The sequence below is a fragment of the Lampetra fluviatilis genome, chromosome 5 (assembly GCF_964198595.1).
Source record: "Lampetra fluviatilis chromosome 5, kcLamFluv1.1, whole genome shotgun sequence".
In the NCBI taxonomy this organism is placed as follows: domain Eukaryota; kingdom Metazoa; phylum Chordata; class Hyperoartia; order Petromyzontiformes; family Petromyzontidae; genus Lampetra; species Lampetra fluviatilis.
In genome coordinates, this window is record NC_136279.1 from 1409139 (window position 1) to 1431745 (window position 22607).

Here is a 22607-nt window from a genome sequence, read left to right on the forward strand (position 1 = left end):
TACCCGAATAGCCTGAACAGACTTTTGGGGCAAGTGCTGTTCGCGAGCACCTATGAAGGCCGGCAAGGCACACGCGTTGCTGTTGGGTGGCCAGCACCACGACCGGTCGCCTGCGTCTCGCTAGTGGCGATGTTTACACATCGCACACGGTACTAATTTAAGGCTGAGTCGACCTAGGGGAGGCCTAGGACGGGTTCAGATATTCGTCACTGATATTGTTCGTTATTAGGACTCGAACAGTGCGCTAACCACTGCAGCTGCCGCTCCCCGCACACGTACACACACGTGAGGCGTGTCTACCAATCATCAGGCGCGTGCGGCGAGCACCGGCTTCATTCAAACGGAGTGATACCTGGTGAGGAGCATGGGCGTGCGAGGAGTGGAGTCGTGGAAATCCCTGTTGGGTGGCGTTATCCAAGCACACACACGTACGTGTACAAACAAAAAGGCAACACACATCATATGCGACGTTTCGGGCAATGGACCTTCGCAGCGCATGAAGGGCCCTTGTTTGAAATGTCGCTTATTACTGTATGTAGTTTCCCTATGAAGGAGAAGGTTGTTGTTGTATGCGTTGAGTTGTTTTCGTTGTTATTGGTGCACCACTGCCAACGCAGCTGCAGCATCAATCACATCTTCTCAACACACAAATTTGGTAAACAACTGTCACGCGACACAGCGAGCGCTGATTGTCATGTAGTTAAAGACAAGCACCGTGTGTGGGCCTGTTCCGCGTGCCGCAAGAGAGGAGAGCGACGATTCTAAACAAGTTTGTCTGCATGAAGCAGCACAACGCGACAAGCCACGCAGGCAGCTCATTCGCAATTCGTGGAATCCACACCCAGACTCGCTTGTGCACTCGCCAAGTCCCAGAACGCTGCTAACACGGGCTTGGAGTTGGCATCTTCGGCGTAAGGAACTACCACGAGAGTACACACGAACGCCTACCGATCAATACTATTCCTATTGTATTGCACCACATGTTGTTGAAATCCTATCAACAGGGTGATAGGAATATCGGCTACAACGAGAACACAATTAGGTGGAAATGGGGGGTGCCAAAGTCATTCCGGACCGAGTTCCGGATGTCGGTGCGCGCCGCGCTGCTGAACGCGGTGGGGGCCGCGCGTTCACGCGGCCGCACCTCACCCCACGAACACGTCCACCCCCCCCTGTCCACCCCCCCCCCTTCTACCCCCTCTCCATTCCCCCCCCCGTCCACCCCCCCTCCACTCCACTTCCACTCTCCCCCGTCCACTCCCCATTCACTCCCCCCCTGTCCCCCCGCCCACTCACCCCCCGTTCACCCCCCCCCCCCCGTCCGCCCCCCCCCCCCGTCCGCCCCCCCCGTCCACCCTTTTCCACCCCCCTCCAATTAAGCGTCGCGACGACCACCGCCATTCGGTTCGACTAATTTCGCGGTTGCGTTTTCTTACTTCCCCCACCCCCCCCCATTTCTCCCTCCTCCCCATTTCTCCCTTCCTTCCCCCACCCCCTCACCTCAACCCCCCCCACCTCACCCCCCAGCTCCATCCCACTGGTGTTGTTCTCTCTGGAGATCGGTCCGACGGGGGTGGTGAGGGGTGGGGGGCGAGCGAGTGAGAGAGTGTGAGAGTGAGAGAGTGAGAGAGTGTGAGAGTGAGTGAGAGAGTGAGAGAGTGAGTGTGAGAGTGAGTGAGTGAGTGACAGAGTGAGTAAGTGAGGGAGTGAGTGAGTGACAGAGTGAGTGAGAGAGTGAGTGAGTGAGTGAGAGAGTGAGTGAGTGAGTAAGTGAGAGAGTGAGTGAGTGAGAGAGAGTGAGTGAGTTAGTGAGTGAGTGAGAGTGAGTGAGTGAGTTAGTGAGTGAGTGAGTGAGTGAGAGAGTGAGTGAGTGAGAGAGTGAGAGAGTGAGTGAGAGTGAGTGAGTGAGTGAGTGAGAGAGTGAGTGAGTGAGTGAGTGAGAAAGTGAGTGAGAGAGTGATAGTGAGTGAGAGTGAGAGAGTGAGTGAGTGAAAGAGAGACAAAGTGAGTGAGTGAGGGAGTGAGTGAGTGACAGAGTGAGTGAGTGAGTGAGAGAGTGAGTGAGTGAGAGTGTGAGTGAGAGAGTGAGTGAGTGAGTGAGTGAGTGACAGAGTGAGTGAGTGACAGAGTGAGTGAGTGAGTGACAGAGTGAGTGAGTGACAGAGTGAGTGAGTGAGTGAGAGAGTGAGTGAGTGAGAGTGTGAGTGAGAGAGTGAGTGAGTGAGTTAGTGAGTGAGTGAGAGAGTGAGAGAGTCAGTGAGATAGTGAGTGAGTGAGAGAGTGAGTGAGTGAAAGAGTGAGTGAGTGAGAGTGAGTGAGTGAGAGTGAGTGAGTGACAGAGTGAGTGAGAGAGTAAGTGAGAGAGTGTGAGAGTGAGAAAGTGAGTGAGTGAGTGAGAGTGAGTGAGTGTGAGAGAGTGAGTGAGAGAGAGTGTGAGAGTGAGTGAGTGAGTGAGAGAGTAAGTGAGAGAGTGTGAGAGTGAGAGAGTGAGAGAGTGAGTGAGAGATAGTGAGTGAGTGAGAATGAGAGAGTGAGAGTGAGTGAGTGAGAATGAGAGAGTGAGTGAGAGTGAGTGAGAATGAGAGAGTGAGAGTGAGTGAGTGAGAATGAGAGAGTGAGTGAGAGTGAGTGAGTGAGAGAGTAAGTGAGAGAGTGTGAGAGTGAGAGAGTGAGAGAGTGAGTGAGTGAGTGAGAGTGAGTGAGTGTGAGAGAGTGTGAGAGTGAGTGAGTGACAGAGTGAGTGAGTGAGTGAAAGAGTAAGTGAGAGAGTGTGAGAGTGAGAGAGTGAGAGAGTGAGTGAGAGAGAGTGTGAGAGTGAGTGAGTGAGAGAGTGAGAGTGAGTGAGTGTGAGTGAGTGAGAGTGAGTGAGTGTGAGTGAGTGAGTGAGAGTGTGAGAGTGAGAGAGTGAGTGAGTGAGTGAGAGTGAGTGAGTGAGAGTGAGAGTGTGAGAGTGAGAGAGTGAGTGAGAATGAGAGAGTGAGTGAGAGTGAGTGAGTGAGAGTGAGTGAGTGAGAGTGATGTTGCTGCGATCGCCGTGCGTGTCGCGTGCGGGCGAGCCGCAGGTCCGAGTGAGCAAACTCCCCCCTCCTCCCCCCCTCCTCCCCCCTCCTCCCCCTCCTCCCCCCTCCTCCCCCAACCCTCCCCACCCTCCCCTCCCTTTGTGGCTTTCTTCGAGTGAACTTGGGGTTGTCCGTGCGGGGCTCGGCACAAGATCGCGTAACGATTTGGCGAGGCGTGCGCGAGTGACGCGCGGCGCTTTCGGCCGCTCCCTCTCTTTGTTCTGCGCGCGGGTGTCGGTGAGTAGCAGTCCAGCGCTGTGATGTTGTTGTTGATGTTGTTGTTGATGTTGTTGTTGATGTTGTTGTTGATGTTGTTGTTGATGATGATCGTGGTGGTGGTTTTGTTGCGAGTGTTTGCATCGTCGTCGTCGTCGTCTTCGTCATGCCCCTTTTGCTTCGCCGGATGAGTCGAGTTCGTGTGGCCCTGTTGTGTGTGGTGCGCTTCGAGAGAGTTCGGCAACTGTTGAGAGACGGCGGTAAGTTCAAGTTTAGTGGCTGTGGGCGACGGTGCCTCTCCGCCGTAGAAGTCGCGGCGACGGGAAGTTTGCGGCCAACGATCCCTCCTCCCGCCTTTCCCGCCGAGTTGCGCTCCGCGCGAGGGGTTATTGTTCTGCAGAGGCGGGCAACGACGACGACGTGCGGATGCGTACGCGCAATGCGGGAGTTTGATTTGCGTCACCGTCGAATCGATGATGGCTAATTTGAGAAGACGACGAGGTGGAGGTGGTGGAGGAGGAGGAGGTGGTGGAGGAGGAGGAGCGCGCGTACTTGTTCGGGGTTATTGAGATGCGTCACAATGAGAGGGCGTCTTCGCTCGCTGTTCACGAGCCTTAACTTCGAATGTCGCCCTTATTGATCAATTGGTACGACAAGATAAGGACGGGAGGCGTTCGTTTTCCGAGAGATGGTCGTGATGTGCGATGTTCGGTGTGATGTTGATGAAATCCTGCTGATGATGATGATCATGCTGCTGCTGCTGCTGATATCCTATTGTGGAACGGGTTCGCGGTCTTTTGAGTAGATGCTATTATCCGAGGCACAGCTCCTCACACAGCCTAGCAGGGCGCTGTACATACCCCGAGCTGTGGCGATGGCACTGCTGCTGCTGCTGCTTGTTGTGACACCATTGAAGCAAAACGTGCACATGACGCAGAGTAAATCCGTAATTTGTGCGCCATGGAGAAGGGTGATCGCACGAAACGTCGCCTATCACTGTGTGTGTGTGTATACTGTAGGTGAGGACAGTGACGAGTGTGAGTTGCGACATACTGCGTGGGAGCGGCGTTTTAAATCGCAAATAAGTGATCAATTACATGCTTGTTGTTTTGAAATCGTAAACGGATGACAAGTATTACTTCTTCTTGTGGTGTTATTGCGTATGGCGCGATAAGCTTCACGAACCCGTAACGTGTGCTCACCTACATCACCTGCCTGCTCTCGCCGTCTTACCCAGATCTCCCGTGAGCTCTGGCCGGGTGTCCAATATAAAACTCGCTTGTTCACAAAATCCGACACGTGTAGTAATAATGATGATGATGCCTCCTAGCTTTTCTCAACGTCGAGCTAGCCGCCGTGATGCTGCATATTCCTTTCGAACAATAAGATTGTCACGTACGCGTAGCGCTTTGTTTGACCACGTGTACCGGTTGCATAAAGAAGTTGAGATTTAATGAGGATCACGGCGAGGTGTGTGTGTGTGTGCGTGCTTTTCCCCGTTATTCCTACCCTGTAGCCAGCCTGTGTGTCTGTGTGTTTATACCGTCCATGTGCATCATCGCTACCATCGTCTCACCAAACACTGGTGAGTTCAATGGGCGCCTTTTCGTTCACTTCACGACGTCGCAATGCTGCCGCGGTCGTGGCCTGCAGCTAACGCGTCGCGTTGTTTGTTGTCGCGTCGTGATTCTTGTAGCCGTCTCTGATTGGACAATCTGTCACCTGTGGCTTAATTTGACCGAATACTCCTCTACTGTATCCTAAACGTGTTAACTCGACACGATAGACAGGATGTGCGGTTAACTCGGTAGACAGAACTGTTTAACTCGATAGATAGGACTTTAACTCGATAGACAGGACTTTAACTCGATGGACAGGACTTTAACTCGATGGACAGGACGTTAATTCGATAGACAGAACTGTTTAACTCGATAGAGAGGATTTTAATTCGATAGAGAGGACTTTAACTCGATAGACAGGACTTTAACTCGATAGAGAGGACTTTAATTCGATAGACAGGACTTTAACTCGATAGACAGAACTTTAACTCGATAAACAGGAATTTAACTCAATAGATTTGACTTTAACTCGATGGACAGAACTTTAACTCGATGGACATGACTTTAACTCGATAGAGAGGACTTTAACTCGATAAATAAGACTTTAACTCGATAGACAGACAGGACGCCTACATTTCAACAATGTTCGCGAGCAGGAGCTGTTTGTGTGGAAGGACATCTGTACAATGTGTACGTGAATGATCGAATATCCAAACGACAACGCTTTGTCGAACAGAGGGATCCGCCGTGTGAGCCCGTGAACTGCCCATCTTGAGTGCCGGCATGAAAAAACATACTTTGTGAAGTTTTTGTTGTTCGTAAACAACAAGAAACCCCATCACAACAGAAACGCGTGACTGTGGTGATGGGGTTTCTTGTTGTTTACGATGACTCTGTCCACAGTCGGCTCGTCTCCCTGCTGCCCGTCAGCCACAATTGCTCCTATTGTTTCGATGGGGACTTAACACGAGATCACGACAATTCAGTGCTACAGGAACTACTGGTTTTGCATAACAATGCTTAGCGCTTAGCTGTTCGTACGCGGAGTGCACGTGGTTGGCGTGTTGTTGAAACTACAAGAATCAATGTCTCTGTTTGTTGTTTGCGTTCGACTGAATTTAGCGGCCACTAGTGGCTGATGAGGTACAAACTGAACGATTCGAAACCAATGATTCTGTACACGTGCGACAATAGATTATTAATCGAAGGATCGGTTTTCTTCGGCCAACACGTGGTTGCCTCTGCTTGACGAATACCGCGTCCCGTGTATACCAACTCGGGTCGAGGTTCATAGTCACACCATCGACCCTGGTCAATCCACTGCTGGATGAGGGGCATGCCCAAACTTGTCACAATCTCTCAGGATCATGCAAAGTCTAATCATGATGATGATGATGTTGATTGGAAGCGTTCGTGACTGCAGGAATCCATGCTTCGGCAGTTGTTTTCTTGCTGTGGTTGTCCCACCTGATGACGATTGCTTGTGCAGCGATCGAAACGTCGTGATCTATTATTCTTCTTCTACCTACGTGACTTTACCGAAAGAACCAAAGAGTATGATGATGATGATGGTGATGATGCTTCTAGTACCTGCACACGGAACTCATTCCGTCCGTGCCATCCCCTCGTCGGATGGTTGATTTTTTCTCCAACGCGCGTTTTGCTCCTTGGTTGTTTCTCCGCCATCGCTGCCGTGCCTCTCGCGTGCAGCGTTCGCGACAACGGCGCGTGGCAGTGACGAGGCGACGTCCTCTCGACTTGACGAAGAGGCTTGCCGAGTGAGGCGGTGACGCCAGGTCCCGCTTGGAGGCGGCCGCGTGTGATGGCGAACTTCTCTCCGCTTACCGTGCGCAGGCAACCGTGCTGGTTTGGAGGCGCGGGGAGAAGGATAACAGACTCGACACGAAGCGTAATTGCTGGCTAATGACGCAAAACGGCCGATGCAGTACGACACCGCGTGTGCTAATGTGGCTGTCTAAATGTAACTGCGTCCTCGAGTCGCGCTGCCAAAAGCGCAACATGGGTGTCGCATGGAACCGGTGACACGCAGCAGGGAGTTGTACAACTCTACGCCAACTTGAGGCATCCCATAGATCGGTGGTTCTTGACTCGGGGTGCACGCGCGCAACCCGCACCCCCTTGGGTGCGAGATGCCCTTTCTGCGGGTGCGAGACGTGGGCAGATTTGTTTAAGGTAAGAAAAAGCAGTACATGACCACTTCACAACTCCTCCTCCCCCGCGGCCCTTCCTGGCTCCTCCCCCCTTAACCACGATATAAGGTCCTACCTCTTGGGTCTTCTCTTCACTTGATACAGATATTTTGCTGTGACAGTTTCACCTGAAGACGGAAGCTTGTGTTGCCTCCGAAACGTCGTGATTTTATTGTTTTTATTTTTTTTTATTTTTTTATTTTTCATTTTTTACCTACGTGACTTTACCGAAAGAACTAAGAGTATGAATCCTTGCAGTCACGAAAGCTTCAAATCTTGAATCGGAAGACAAGTTAAGCACGGGCATTTAAGTTACAACTACTCTGTTTCATCAAACTCTGAGTATGTATTAACAGTGTACTTGCTTTAATTATTGAGAACCCAAGGGGGGCACGGCTGCAGTGAAGGGTTAATAACAACCACAGGCGCAGATAGATGGGAGATCGTCATGGGAACAAAGGAAGACGGAAACGTCTCGGGTTTTAACTTGAACTAGGGACAATGATTCGACAGCACGGACGGCTGGGGAAGGGGGTGAGCTCCCAGCGAACAAGCCACGGTCGTACGGGGATTTGGGAGAGGAGGAAACGTGCAGGTGAGGAGGAGTAGGGAGATGAGTGGGGAGAGGTAGCGGAGTGCGTGGAGGGGAGTCGTGAGGTTAGAGGGGAGGTATGCAGGATGGGCAGTCCATGGGGGAGCTTGACGATGATTGGGTCAATCTCGGCGTTGAGCCGGGACTGGATCTGGGGCCAGTGGAGGTATTTAATGATGTGGCTGATGTGCTGCTCTCTCATAACGGCGGCAGTGAGCGAGGAGGCTTGCACTGCGCTCACTTTACGTGAATGAAATTAAAGCGCTCGTCAAGCGCTAATTCGCAATGGCTGTGAGCAGGTGTGTGGGATCGATTTTGAATTGAGAGTGGTAGAAGCAACTATCCATGGGGGGTCCGTGATGGATATTTAATTTAGGAGGCATAGAATATGAATTTTGGAGGGAGGGGGGCGGTGGATAGCAACTGCTACCGAGTCGGTCACATCCTTTATTTTAATCCGTGCGAGAGCTCATTGAAATGACACCTCTCTGTCTCTCTCTCAAGGGAGACACCTGGGCTACCGACGCAAACTCAAGGATGCCAAGCGATTGTACAGCAAGACAATTAAGTGGAAAAAATTGTAATAAATTTGACAATGATAACAACGAATGCAAACCACTTGTGTCAATCCGCTGCCGGATGAAGGCCTCTCCACCCCAATGATTGCCATAACTCTTCAAATTGTCACAAATCACAACTATTGACGGTGGTGCAAAAAAAAAATGACTCAACGTGAAAGAAATGCAACGTTTCGGACGAGATGATTTATAACGGCGATCAAAATCATTTGCACTCAAATTTCCTCGCCTCCGACTGCAGTTTATCACAGCAGACCCATTGAGAGGGAACAGATGGCGATTGTAAAAGTCCATCAATCCACGTTCGTGGAGATGCCAGTCCGCGGTTGCTTTGGCACTGCGGGCATGCACTCCGCACGTGTGGCATGCACACAAGTCGCGGGAGCGTGGCAGAGCGTGCTGGGAGAGCCTCGTCTGCACCGATGCACGGCTGTGCGCAGAGGCTGCTGCATGCCCCGTGAAGTTGACGTCGCAAAGGGCTGGGTGACGTCCGCTCGGGCGCAGATGGGTGACCGATTCATTCGCTCCTTCGCTCCTTCGTTCATGTGTTTGTACCGCGTAGTTTAGAGTGAGTGGCGGGGGGGGGGGGGTGATGGAGGCTGGAGAGGGGAGGTGGTAGCAGTTTCAGTGACGGTACTGGCTCGGTGAGCCACGTGAGCTACGTCGGTTGAATCGATTCTCACGCTCCGCAATGCGATACGCGCCCAGAGCCGTGATGGGGTAACAACAACAACAACAGAACACAAGCGACAATTCACCATTCTATTTCTGATTACGCCGCTACGGATTCTACACACGTGACGCCATCGGGTTAGAACGCACCCGAAAGTAGCGACGCGAGAAGGAAAATGGCGAGTCCGCGAAGCACCGATTGCGAGCCGTGAGAATTCCACAGACTCCTCTCTCTCTCTCTCGTGCGCGGGGGGGAGGGTAGTGAATCGTTACGTCTCCTAATCATTCAGCGTCGTCGGTGCTCTCCAGCTGTCGATGAAACCACCAGATTTCCCATCTCGTGCTCCCCGCGGGTGCGCTGCGAGGTCCATCATCCACCGCTGGGTCCACGTGATGATCGATGAGGCCACATGTTCGGGGCTTTATTCTCCACGGCAGCTCCCAGGTGTCGAGCAAGAGGGAGTTCGGCGACCACCAGTAAATGATTTGTTGTTGGGTGCTGCTGGAGATGGGAGTGGAGGTGCAGTGACTCGGGCACTGTGCGATGACCCTGGCCACCTGAGTTTGACTCCCAGGCATGGCGAGCACGAGTGGTGTGCAATCTCTGAACCAGTCATGTGCCCTCCTCTACTAATTTGTGGTGAAGTATGGTCAAACAACTCCCATGCCTCACGTTGGAGTGGGCAAACGTCATCCAGCGGTGGATTGACAGCTTAAACCTTCGAAGGGTTAACACGAGCTCGGCATTAGTTTGAGTTTGCCTTTGAGTTGGCGGTGAGGTTTATTTTCAGACCCACTCGACCAATGTTATTGGTACGCAGACATGGCTGCGTCTTCGTTTGGCGGCATTCCTGCCCAACCTTCACAGTGCAATTGTGGGACGCGGTTTATTTGTTTGGTCAAATTGTCAAAAACGCCTCGCAGCTCCCGACAATATGACACCATAATCACTGAGCGTCGCTGGAGAAAATGTTTTAACGAAACAAATAGGCAGACGTGTAACGCCTCCTTCTCACATTCATCTCTCGACGTAAAAAAAAAAGAACACGTGGCAGCATTGACTTAATAGGAGCAATCCTTGTCCGGTTTCAGCACTTCGTGTTTCATCGGCAGAATCAGGTTTGTGTGTATACTGCTGGATTAGCAGATGGGTGTGTTGCCAAGAGCGCTCCCTCTCACCTAATTGGTCCCAGTTTTACGCACGGAAGCAACGAGTTTGTAAATTTGACCATGGGGGCTGGGTTTTTTTGCTGGAACCCCGAAAAAAATGCTCACGTCTCAAAGCCCTCGCGGCTCCCTGCCGTACGTTCGGAGGTTGCTGCTACGCGGGGACCGACATTTTCAGAAATCGGTTCCAAATCAAAGAGGGCCGCTCCTACGTGCTGCCCCCCAGGTGGGATCCGTTTGAAGAGCGCTGCGGTAGATGTCTATTCCCCATCCCTCTCTTCCCGCGCGCGCGCTCGCTCGCTCTCGCTGGGGCAGGGATTAGGCGCGTTTGAAGAAGGCTATGTTTGCGTTACTTTTCTGCAGTCTCTTTCTCTAAACCCGTCGCATTTAAATTCCTGCATGCAATCCTTTTCATTTGAAGTGCGTGTCGGTGTTTTTGGGGGATGGGGGAGAAGGGAGGGGGTGGGTGGTTTTAAATCATTAAAAAAGAAATAGCCGGACATTGAAATCTTTCTCTGAATCTTTAGCTCACGCGCGATGGGGGGTCTTCGTTGAGGGAAAGATTTCGCGTCGGAGCAAATTTCTGCGAATTCTGGATGGACTTGCAGTGTTTGTTCTCTTCGTTTAAACGTGGTCCAGAGGATCATGGGGGGCGGATTGGATTTCCCCCCCCCTATACTCGCGAGAGACAAACACAGGGTTGAAGAGACGGACGCCTCTTTTAAGAATCGCTCATTTTTTCTGCAGGATGGGCCCCAAACACTTGCTGGCCGCTACGAACTCGAATAACCTACGATCGGTTCTCTACCAATCGCGGCTTCTAGAACTATCCTGAGTGAAGCCTTTTATAGTTATTTAAGAATCTCGAGGCTATGTTCTTGAGGAGGATCCTGCATTGCAATGTTTGGCCAATTCCATTACCGAGTGTTTGGTTTATTGCGGGCACGATTTGATGAATGATGCTCGTCACGGATAGATTTAAGAATTCGCTGTTGTACTGCCCTCTCCTGACGAGCTTGCGGCAAAGCCAGACAGTCTCGCATCTCACGCTCACCAGGCTCCAATCTGCTTGGCTTCCCACATGTGCAGATTTGATGTGTGTACGGGTGGGTGCGTGGTGTGCACGTGACGGTCGTGCTGGGTGCTGCCACCCCCGTGTGTGTATGCCGCCTGAGTTTTCTCCAGGCTCAATAGTTTCCTTTCCCGACGAAGCCAAACGAATCGTCAATGGAATTGGCCGAACCTGTCGATGCAGCACCGTGGCAGGGAATCAAATCCGGGTGGCGACAGCGCGCGGTGGTTAGCAATTTGGTGCGATTTGAATCTGATGCATTGTTGTACAGCACCCTTTGATCGGCAATGGAGTGCGATCGGAAGAAAACATCTAAACTATTTTTATTTTTTGCAGGTAAGACTCGCTGAGCTATAGTTCTTTTTCAGAAGCGACCTGGCCATAATTGATAGCTCAACGAAGTGGCTCATCGTGAGGACATGTATAGCAGCCAAATGCTCTAAATGTACGTTGATTCGAAATGGGGATGGAGAAAAAACCGGAGGACCTGGAGAAAAATCTACGCGACCACGGGGAGAACGTGCAAACTCCAAATATACAGGCGGCAGGGGTCTGGATCGAACCTACGACCTCCTGTATACCGGGCGAGGTAGTTAACATCTCCTAGCCACCGCGGTGCCTTTCAATTCCCCCATTCTGGAGAGAATGCTCCGGGGTGAGTCGGTGCCTCCCTGTCCCCGCGTGCCCTCGTGGAGCAGCCCCGAGAACTTTCTTTAGTTTTTGGTTTTAACGTTTCATTTTAAAAAGCCGATCGCGCGCGGAGATTTTCATAATGAATGTTAGGCTGCCCCCGTGTTTCCCTTGGCTTCCCGTGTTAGAAAGCCCAGCACGCTTCCACGGACCACGTGTGTGCCGCCTCCCGTCTCGCCGATGCTCAACATTCGAATGGAGCGAAGGCGTTGTTGGAGGTTTGGGTTTTTTTCCTTCCCCCTCTCTCCGCGTTTCGGAGACTGAAACACCGGGCGAACAGCAATTCAATCTGTTCCACCAACTTTGTGGATTGGTCAACCAATTGTGCCATTTCTCAACATGACTTGCTATGGATTGCTGCACACCAGGACTACCATTTCTCATAGCATGTGACAGCACAACTCAATATTGGTGGCTAATGGAAGAGGTGAAACCAGAAGTCTACCCATGCACAATGTCGTGGGTTGCTTGGCACTGCGCGTGGTGGACATATATTAAAGTCCGTATTATACACCTCCCATTAATCACGATGATAGATTACTTAGACCCCTTTGTCTATCGGCTGTTGGATGAAGCCCTCCCCCCCCACCCCCTGTCAGTCACGTTTTTTTTTTGTAACCATACTTCACCATGCTGGTTATTACTGTCTGAATGAAGTGGTGGGGGGGGGGGGAGTTGCCGCTGGTGCGTCCCACGTGGCCGTGAATCGAACTCTGGTCGTCGAACCACCACGTCGCAACTACACTCATTAGCCGTGATAACTTTATATATTAAATACCGCATTTATTCCTGGAACACGTTCATTGTTAGCAGTGGTGAGGTTCATCAGCAGCCAAAACATATTTGAATGCGATATTGTGGATTGATATGTTAATTTGAATATAAATGTTCGGCAGTTTTTTTTTATATGAATGGACCGAGGCCTCAGCCATTGGGTCGTTTGACCATACTTCACCACACCGGTCCGTGCTGGTTGGCTGAAGGGGGAGGGGGGGTTGCCCACTCACCGTGATCAGGAACCAAACGCCCACTTCCAGGTCCAGAGACCCAGTATGAGTACTGCTCTAGGACATCGTCCACTCCGATGTGATTGAATTGCTTAAATCGTGTAGGGCTCGCTAGTCTTGGGGAAATTAAAAACAATGCTATGTACCATTATTCGGCTCAGATGTGTATTTAATTTCAGACTTCAAGCGAGGAAATCGGACGTCTGCGTCTCCGCGGCGTGGCTGTCCTTCTAAACGGCCGCATTGATCAGTTTTTATCCCTCCTAATGGGTATACGTTGAATTAACTTTCTAGTTATTACGATGTTGTCGGTCTCGGTCTTGTATTACGCTGCATTCTGGGTTAATTGTGCATAAGCCTCAGCATATATCGATGATACATAAAACATTTTCATTAGATACCTTTGTTTACCCATAATACATAAATACCAATAACGTCAGTTATTTACCCAGGAGAGCACGCACTGCTTGCGCCGTAATCACATCATTGATGAATAATATTGATAAACCATCGATTGATAATATTAATAAATCATTTCCGAAATGTTGTGAGGTTGTTTTATTTTTTTATTCTGTCACGAACGCAAACTTCATTCTAAGATTACGCGAACTCTGGACTCAAGCACGTGGTAGCAGCAGCAGCATCGCCGTGGTGATTTTTCGGCGAGGACTATTTTCCCTGTGGGGTGTTATCTCTCATGTGTGTTGGCCCCCGTAATTCGCTGTCCCCTACGCCCATCACCGCTGTGCGACGATAGCGCAGGGCATTTCGCAACGCTTCACGGCGATTGTAAAATCCCGATTTTTTTGTTCAGTAAAGTTCCGCGTCTGAACGTCACTTTCCCGGGAAGCGTTGAGACGGCATCGACGCGCACCTTCATTGCGATCGTCATCCACGGGCAATCCACCGCTAGATGAAAGCCTGCGCAAGCCACCACCACCACCACCTCTCACGTTCCTGCGATGGCATACGCCTTTTCAATGTCTTCACTCGGTGCAAAGGAGTTTCTTCTTTTTAAAGGGACTGGTCAAAACACCTGCCAAATTCAGGAACCTCCCAGGACATTATCGAGACCCGGCTGGGCTTTCCACCGATGGATGAATGGGCACGTAAATGACGGAGAACGCGGGACGCCCCCGTCTCGGGTGTGCAGTCTTTGTCAGAGACAAAGCCCAGACCACACGGCCGCCCCCCCCCCCCTCCTGCTTCGCGTCGATTCTCGTGTAGATTGAGGAGCTCCCCCACTGACGATAAAATCGCGCCGTGCCCTTCTCTCCGCCGCCTCCAGCTGCTTAAATCGGCGCGCGGAGGCACTCGCCTCCGAGGAATACGGAGGGGGGGGGGATAGAAGAGTGCGGGGGGGTGGGGTGGGGGGCACTTTGTGGGCGCGGGCGTGCGGCCCGGTCCACGTACCGACCGAGCGCAGTGCGACTCTGCTTGAGAGATCTCGCCTGGGCGCGTTGCGGGTGACCTGGGTTGAAGCCGTTCACATTATGTTTAGTGTCACGGGCGCTGTTTCCAGTCACGCTCGAGACGGGCGGCAGTTGGGAATGGTTGGCCACGGGTTTTTTGCCAATTCCAGTTCATCCAGATTTTTTCTTTGTTTTGCGTATGACCTAGTGGGCCCAATAACAGTGATTTTAATATGTCACTCCATGCCGTGACCATCGGAGATGGCTACGGATTTGAGGGGGCGGGGGTTCATCCAGCAGTGGATCGATCATGGCTGATGATGATGGTGACCACTAACATCATTACTTTGTGAATGATTGTATTTCCCACGATCATTATTTTCTATAAGATTCGATAAACGCGGTGCTAAGTTTTGGCAATGCTGAGTGGCCTTGTTGTGGTGATGCGCGGGCCCAGAACCGGCCCGTCGAGCCGTCCCCCTGCCACCCACCCAGCGCGCGTGGAGCCTCCTCCACAGAGTCGCGCATATTCCCACGGTGTCCCACCACGGAGGACTCGGCGTGCCTTGGCAGTGCGGGCTCCACAGAGATGACCACCTCTCCCTCCGCGAGTCGTGCCAACGTGACGCAAACCTGCTTGGGCCGTCTGGGACCGGAGCGAGCAGGGCTGGCTCAATCGCCTCGGATGTGGGTAGCGAGAAGAGATAAGGAGTCGCATTACCAGGTGAGCGGCGGGCTTGCCAATGAAAACGCGCCGCACGTGGCACGGCCGATGTCCGTAACAATCCAGCGGCGCAGTTGGCACCACCACGACGCTCCAGCGCGCGACACGACACGGGCGGCGCAACCACGGGGGGAATGGGGGGGGATGGCGCGAGCCCCCGCTGCTCAAGACTCGACCACCCCCTGCTAAATCTTAGAGGCAATACATTGTCGATCGTTTTTTAATATCGACAATTAAACAATGGGGCGCCGCAGCCTCTTCTCGTACGCACTGGGCGAGAGTCGGGGCACAATTGCAGGGCAGACGACAGCGCATCGCGCCGCGACTCATTCCGACTCGGCTTTCATACTTCTTGTTAAAGTTTCGTTTCCCACTTGTTGAGTGAAGCCCGCCACCCCCCACTACCCGCCAAATGAGCGCGTGTCGTTCCGCGTGCCCTCCTCTGACGGGCACGCGGTTGATGGGGGGGGGGGGCCCTCGGTAATTAACGGGCTCACGCGAGCCCCGGCTCGGAGGAGGGGGGCCCCGCGACCCGTTCGGGGTCTCCACGCAGCCGCTGGGCGCGTGCGGCTCCCACGTGGCTCCCACGTGGCTCTCGCTGAGCGCTCGCTGCTCGCTCGTTTAGACGCGGCCTGAGCGCATTCGCCGGGGCTGCTGTCGGGCACGGGTGGTGGGGCTGGGGGGGTTGGAATTGTGTCAGGGCTCGGCTTCTGCCGCGCTGAACCCCGGCAACCCCCACGCTGACGGACTTGTATTTATATAAATATATATATACAACTATATACAAAGCGTGGCGCTGTCGTTGCCAATTCCGTGCCCGCCGGTTTGCAGGCGCAGCGCGTTCGAAGCGAGCGGCGTCCCGCACGCTCTTTGTGTGTCCCCTGCTCGGCGTGATGAGGCGGCCGCGGCTGCTGCTGCTGCTTCCATTCATTCCGCGGCGTCGTGAATTGTCGTCGTCTCGGGGAAGAAAACGGGAGCGGCGTCCGCGGAGCGAGATGGTGAAATTGGGTCGACGACGACGGGGAAGTTTAAACGCCCTTGTATCGGGCGGCCTCGATCGTCCGCACCCCCCCCCCATCGGTCGCCCTTTCTCGATCGATCATCCCCTCGATCGCCCCCCCCCATCGGTCGCCCTTCTCGATCGTTGATCCCCTGGATCGAGGTGCCGATGGCTGTTGTAGCCGCTGCCCCTTCCCGTGCGGTGGTGACCACGCTGGAGGAGCGCGATTGGATCGTGAGTTCGGCCCGCTCGCCACGCAGCCCCTGCCGCGTGCCTCCGGCGTAGAGGAGACGGCGCTACAGACCCACAGCTGGCGGCGATCGCTCGTTACCCCCCCCCCCCCCCTGGCAGGGACAGCAGCAGCGGCAGTGGCAGCAGAGTGGCTCTCTGCGCTTGAGCCCGGCTCGGTGTCGATGTCGGGTGGGGTTGGCGCGTGGCGTGGTGGCTGGCACCCCCCCCCCCCCACCGGTGCCAGGGAATCCAATAGACTTGGGGGATGCCCGGGCCGGCCTGCACCCCTCTGGCGCGGTGCGGTTGGGCCCCCTGCACACTCCCCGACAGCCACGCCGCTGGGTGCTGTTCGTGCGGCGGCGAGGGAGCGCCTCGGTGTTGCGTGAACGCGAGGGGAGCTGTGGGGGTCGGGGTCACGGCGCACGGCGTTTAGAGGAGTCGCGTGGTCTCTCGTCCAGTCGAAGTTGTTCTGTTTCACTAGCTGAGAGCTCCAGAGAGCACGAGGAGTCTCATTTGCAAGGGGGATCTGGGTCGCCAATACGACATCGGGGGGTTGTGGGAGGTGTTTTTGGATGCTGTTGGGGGGCTGTGGGGTGTTGTTGGGGCTATGGGACGGTTGTTAGGGAGTGTTGGGGCAATGGGGGTGTTGGGGGGATCTTGGGGCAATGGGAGGGTTGTTGGTGGGGGGGCGTGTTGGCTTATGGAGGTGTTGGAGTGTGTTGGAGCTGTGGGTGTGTTGGAGCTGTGGGTGTGTTGGGGTGTGTTGGAGTGTGTTGGAGTTGTGGGTGTGTTGGAGCTGTGGGTGTGTTGGAGCTGTGGGGGTGTTGGGGTGTGTTGGAGCTGTGGGTGTGTTGGAGTTGTGGGTGTGTTGGAGCTGTGGGGGTGTTGGAGTGTGTTGGAGTTGTGGGTGTGTTGGAGCTGTGGGGGTGTTGGAGTGTGTTGGAGTTGTGGGTGTGTTGGAGCTGTGGGTGTGTTGGAGTTGTGGGTGTGTTGGAGCTGTGGGGGTGTTGGGGTGTGTTGGAGCTGTGGGGGTGTTGGAGTGTGTTGGAGCTATGGGTGTGTTGGAGTTGTGGGGGTGTTGGAGCTATGGGTGTGTTGGAGCTGTGGGGGTGTTGGGGTGTGTTGGAGCTGTGGGTGTGTTGGAGCTGTGGGTGTGTTGGAGTGTGTTGGAGCTATGGGTGTGTTGGAGTTGTGGGGGTGTTGGAGCTGTGGGGGTGTTGGGGTGTGTTGGAGCTGTGGGTGTGTTGGAGCTGTGGGGGTGTTGGAGTGTGTTGGAGCTATGGATGTGTTGGAGTTGTGGGGGTGTTGGAGCTGTGGGGGTGTTGGAGTGTGTTGGAGCTGTGGGTGTGTTGGAGCTGTGGGGGTGTTGGAGTGTGTTGGAGCTGTGGGTGTGTTGGAGCTGTGGGTGTGTTGGAGCTGTGGGTGTGTTGGAGCTGTGGGTGTGTTGGGGTGTGTTGGAGTGTGTTGGAGCTGTGGGTGTGTTGGAGCTGTGGGGGTGTTGGGGTGTGTTGGAGCTGTGGGTGTGTTGGAGCTGTGGGTGTGTTGGAGTTGTGGGTGTGTTGGAGCTGTGGGGGTGTTGGAGTGTGTTGGAGTTGTGGGTGTGTTGGAGCTGTGGGGTTGTTGGAGTGTGTTGGAGTTGTGGGTGTGTTGGAGCTGTGGGTGTGTTGGAGTTGTGGGTGTGTTGGAGCTGTGGGTGTGTTGGAGCTGTGGGGGTGTTGGGGTGTGTTGGAGCTGTGGGGGTGTTGGAGTGTGTTGGAGTTGTGGGTGTGTTAGAGCTGTGGGGGTGTTGGAGTGTGTTGGAGCTATGGGTGTGTTGGAGTTGTGGGGGTGTTGGAGCTGTGGAGGTGTTGGGGTGTGTTGGAGCTGTGGGTGTGTTGGAGCTGTGGGGGTGTTGGGGTGTGTTGGAGCTGTGGGGGTGTTGGGGTGTGTTGGAGCTGTGGGTGTGTTGGAGCTGTGGGGGTGTTGGGGTGTGTTGGAGCTGTGGGTGTGTTGGAGCTGTGGGGGTGTTGGAGTGTGTTGGAGCTGTGGGTGTGTTGGAGTTGTGGGGGTGTTGGAGCTGTGGGGGTGTTGGGGTGTGTTGGAGCTGTGGGTGTGTTGGAGCTGTGGGGGTGTTGGAGTGTGTTGGAGCTGTGGGTGTGTTAGAACTGTGGGGTTGTTGGAGTGTGTTGGAGCTGTGGGTGTGTTGGAGCTGTGGGGGTGTTGGAGTGTGTTGGAGCTGTGGGTGTGTTGGAGCTGTGGGTATGTTGGAGCTGTGGGTGTGTTGGAGCTGTGGGTGTGTTGGAGCTGTGGGGGTGTTGGAGTGTGTTGGAGCTGTGGGTGTGTTGGAGCTGTGGGTGTGTTGGAGCTGTGGGTGTGTTGGAGCTGTGGGGGTGTTGGAGTGTGTTGGAGCTGTGGGTGTGTTGGAGCTGTGGGTGTGTTGGAGCTGTGGGTGTGTTGGAGCTGTGGGTGTGTTGGAGCTGTGGGGGTGTTGGAGTGTGTTGGAGCTGTGGGTGTGTTGGAGCTGTGGGGTGTGTTGGAGCTGTGGGTGTGTTGGAGTTGTGGGGGTGTTGGAGCTGTGGGGGTGTTGGGGTGTGTTGGAGCTGTGGGTGTGTTGGGACTGTGGGGGTGTTGGAGTGTGTTGGACCTGTGGGTGTGTTGGAGCTGTGGGGGTGTTGGGGTGTGTTGGAGCTGTGGGTGTGTTGGAGCTGTGGGGGTGTTGGAGTGTGTTGGAGCTGTGGGTGTGTTGGAGCTGTGGGGTGTGTTGGAGCTGTGGGTGTGTTGGAGTTGTGGGGGTGTTGGAGCTATGGGGGTGTTGGGGTGTGTTGGAGCTGTGGGTGTGTTGGGGCTGTGGGGGTGTTGGAGTGTGTTGGAGCTGTGGGTGTGTTGGAGCTGTGGGGGTGTTGGGGTGTGTTGGAGCTGTGGGTGTGTTAGAACTGTGGGGGTGTTGGAGTGTGTTGGAGCTGTGGGTGTGTTGGAGCTGTGGGTGTGTTAGAGCTGTGGGGGTGTTGGAGTGTGTTGGAGCTGTGGGTGTGTTGGAGCTGTGGGGGTGTTGGAGCTGTGGGTGTGTTGGAGCTGTGGGGGTGTTGGAGTGTGTTGGAGCTGTGGGTGTTTTAGAGCTGTGGGGGTGTTGGAGTGTGTTGGAGCTGTGGGGGTGTTGGAGCTGTGGGGGTGTTGGGGTGTGTTGGAGCTGTGGGGGTGTTGAGGTGTGTTGGAGTGTGTTGGAGCTGTGGGTGTGTAGGGGTGTGTGAGAGTGAAGATGGTTGTACGATGGCGTGCGCCAGACTTGCCCAGCCGCTGCTGGTGTCAGCTGGCGGCAATGCTGCGAGCCATCGTGCCGAGTTGCGCGTCGGTAACGTTCACACGTCGCGTTCACACATTCGGGAGCGCGTGTGAGTCCCCGTGCAAACGCGATCTGATATCAGTACCCGGTAAATAGCGTAACGGATGCATTGGAGGGATTGTAACACGTGTATTCTTTTAAGCTACCAGCCCTTTTTTAAATGAGCGTTTTGATGTTCAGAAGGATTCCTACGCGGCCGTGAGTCGTCGCGCGCCATCGCGTGAGTTGCCAGCGAGACGAAATTATTCAATCTGCGGATGACGGCGAACAGCAAAACCAAACGCAATTCTTGTGCGGGCAACATTGGTAAATAATTTAGTGCGCCTTTATTATTAATTCTGACAGTCTCATTTATGGTTTGCGCAATGTGTTTTATTAGGAGCGTGTGAGTTTTAATGCTGGGCAGCGTCGCAGCCCTCCTCCATCATCCGCTACGAAACAAACGCGACAACGAGGCCGGGTCTGCACCCACTCCCATGATCGTCCCTGGCGCTAACAACGGCCAAACCGAACACGTGGAAGCGCTGATGTCCTGATTTTGTTGTTGTTTTGAAACGACCGCATGGGCGCTACAGGCCCCTACTGCTGTGCCCGGCAAAGCTTTGCGTGCGTCCGTCAAGGGGGATGGGGGGGGGGCAAAGCGAGACGACTTCTTGAAGCAAAACGTCGTGAGCACGACTCTCCACGGTGCCCCCCACCCCCCCGTTTGCATTATTTGAATTGGGACAACGCAGTTCGTAGCAAAAAATATTTCTGTACAAAAGTGTGTTATGCTAATCGTTCCATCGCAGGATAGCGCTTTGGGGTGGGGGGGGGGGCTTCGTCCAGCAGTGGATTGAGCATGGCTGGTGGTGATTATTAGTGCACTCACACGATACTGCAAGTGCACAGGTTTACTTGTGAGCCTAATGCGTGCGTACCATCGTGTGGTATGTGCACACGTGTCTGCGTCATTCACCCCACCCCCCCACACAATTGATGGATTTGCTTGATCGGATTGTGCTTCATCCAACGCAGACTTCGCGTGCAGGTGTCGCGTGCAATTAAATTCACTTGGCAGCATCTCACAAAGCGTGAACCTGGGTTACCCAGCCGTGGGAGCGGCTCGCTCTACTCACTGCTGGTTCAGACGTGAACTGGCAGGCAGGCGGTTGACAATTGACACACGTGTCGAAGAGGTTTCTCCTCGGAACTCTCGCAGCGAACAGTGCACCACCCTGTGTCCAGGGAAGAGCACCGGAAAATCACGTCCCGAAACGACTTCCCAGGTCACGGGCCTCTTCACCCGCACTCGAGGCACGCCTTGGGGCTGTAGCCTTCACAGCGTGTTCATGTCAAACGGAATATTTAAATGTCAGAGGTGGAATGTGGTGCTATTTTAAGTTGAAAATCCAAATGTATATGTAATGGGCGGGTGGGGGGTGAGTTTGGTCCAGCCATTGGTGACCGGGCTGAGAACATAAACTCGCTGCACTGGACACAGCCCGGTTCAATCACTGCCGGCAGAAACCCAGACTCGAACCCAGGCCCTCGTGGGCAGTGCACGCTCGGTGCTGCGACACGGCATGATCCCTCTGCACTACCCAGCCTCCCAAATTCCTCGCCACTCCACCCTTGCCACGTCGTCAAGCGTGCTTTGCGTTCTTGAACAAATTATTAGGTAAAAAAAACACCGCATGAATTAGCGACGCGATTGTAGAGAAGGTGATTGTTTAGCGAGCGATTACACGCTTATGTAATCGCTCCACTTGTGTTTTCAATTTCCTGCATCACCCCCACCCGCCCCCACTCTCCTAGAACTGCAGGGTCATAGATATGGAGATAATGTGTCTAATGAATGAGAATCAGAATCGGTCTAATGAATTGCTTGGACTGGTAAATGTATCTATTGAGATGTATCTATTGAGAAATGTAAATGTATCTATTGAGAAAAATGTATGAGCACCGCATGAAAGGACCTCGTGGTAATGGACCGCAATTATAATTTCATAAAATTCTGATATTAAACACATTTTTTAGTGTGTTTTTTTTCTGAACGAGGTTAATGGTGGGGAGGGAGGGAGCCGCGTGCTTTTGTGCCGTGCTGCACTATGGTGTCTGGGCTATGCACGAAGATGGTGAAGATGACAACGATAACGATAATTATGATGGTGATTGTTAGTGGACATTTATCTTATTCATCATCGTGGTGATGATGGTGATGACAAAATGTGTATTCTGGCCAGATCATCATACATGGGATGATGCGATAGTTCTCAACGGTGGATGTTGTCCACTGACTTAGGAGCTGTTGAGAAGTAAGAGGGCTTGGGCAAGAGACGGCACCTGCAACGGAGGGGATGGTTGATGGTCGAGAGAAATAATGAATGGAGGAACGTCCATTGAGGAGATGCAGTGGTGCGCTTGGCACGTGAGGAGCCTGGTTGGTCTCGGCGCAACCACGACGGACGATACAAAGCAAATAATTTCAAGGTGCTTATTCACATACTTCGGTTACATTCTAACTCTGAGACGGAAACATTTCAGTTTGCAACCACTTTGCAGGGCATTACATTGCGTGCCCTCAATGTGGCTGAAGAGGCCTGTTGAGACACATTCAGAAGTGGCACTTTGCGGGGTAGTCCGCAGACACAAGCGTGACGCACTGCGAGCTGCAGGTTTGTGAAAGTCGTCATCGCGCACCGTGACCAGCGGTATCGCAATTGCAACATAATTGGGGTCGTGGGTGGGGGGTGTGATGGGGAATTAAAACAACTTTTATATGTAACGAAACATCAGTTTCCTCGAGGCTTCATACATTAAATTATCAAATCCTTCCAAAAGGCTCGTGCAATTGGGCAGAAGTCGTCCACGATGAGTAACGAGAGTCGAGCAACATGCGCCTTCGCTGTCTCTCTGTCTCTGTTTGTCTGTCTCTCTCTGTCTGTCTCTCTGTCTCTTTCTGTGTCTCACTCTGTGTCTGTCTCTCTCTGTGTCTCTTTCTGTCTTTCTCTGTGTGTCTTTCTCTGTCTGTCTCTCTGTCTGTCTGTCTTTGTCTCTCTGTCTCTGTCTGTCTGTCTCTGACTGTCTCTCTGTCTGTCTCTGTCTCTCTCTATCTGT

At 53.4% G+C, this 22607-nt stretch overlaps 1 long non-coding RNA gene across 1 annotated transcript in view; it reads left to right on the forward strand.

The window, feature by feature from the left end:
• The first annotated feature begins 3170 nt into the window (after positions 1-3170).
• Positions 3171-22607, forward strand: part of LOC144932373 (uncharacterized) — a 76823-nt gene continuing 57386 nt past the window's right edge. Inside the window, exon 1 of the long non-coding RNA XR_013636903.1 lies at positions 3171-3296. This is a non-coding gene — a long non-coding RNA (uncharacterized LOC144932373). The remainder of the gene's footprint in view (positions 3297-22607) is intronic.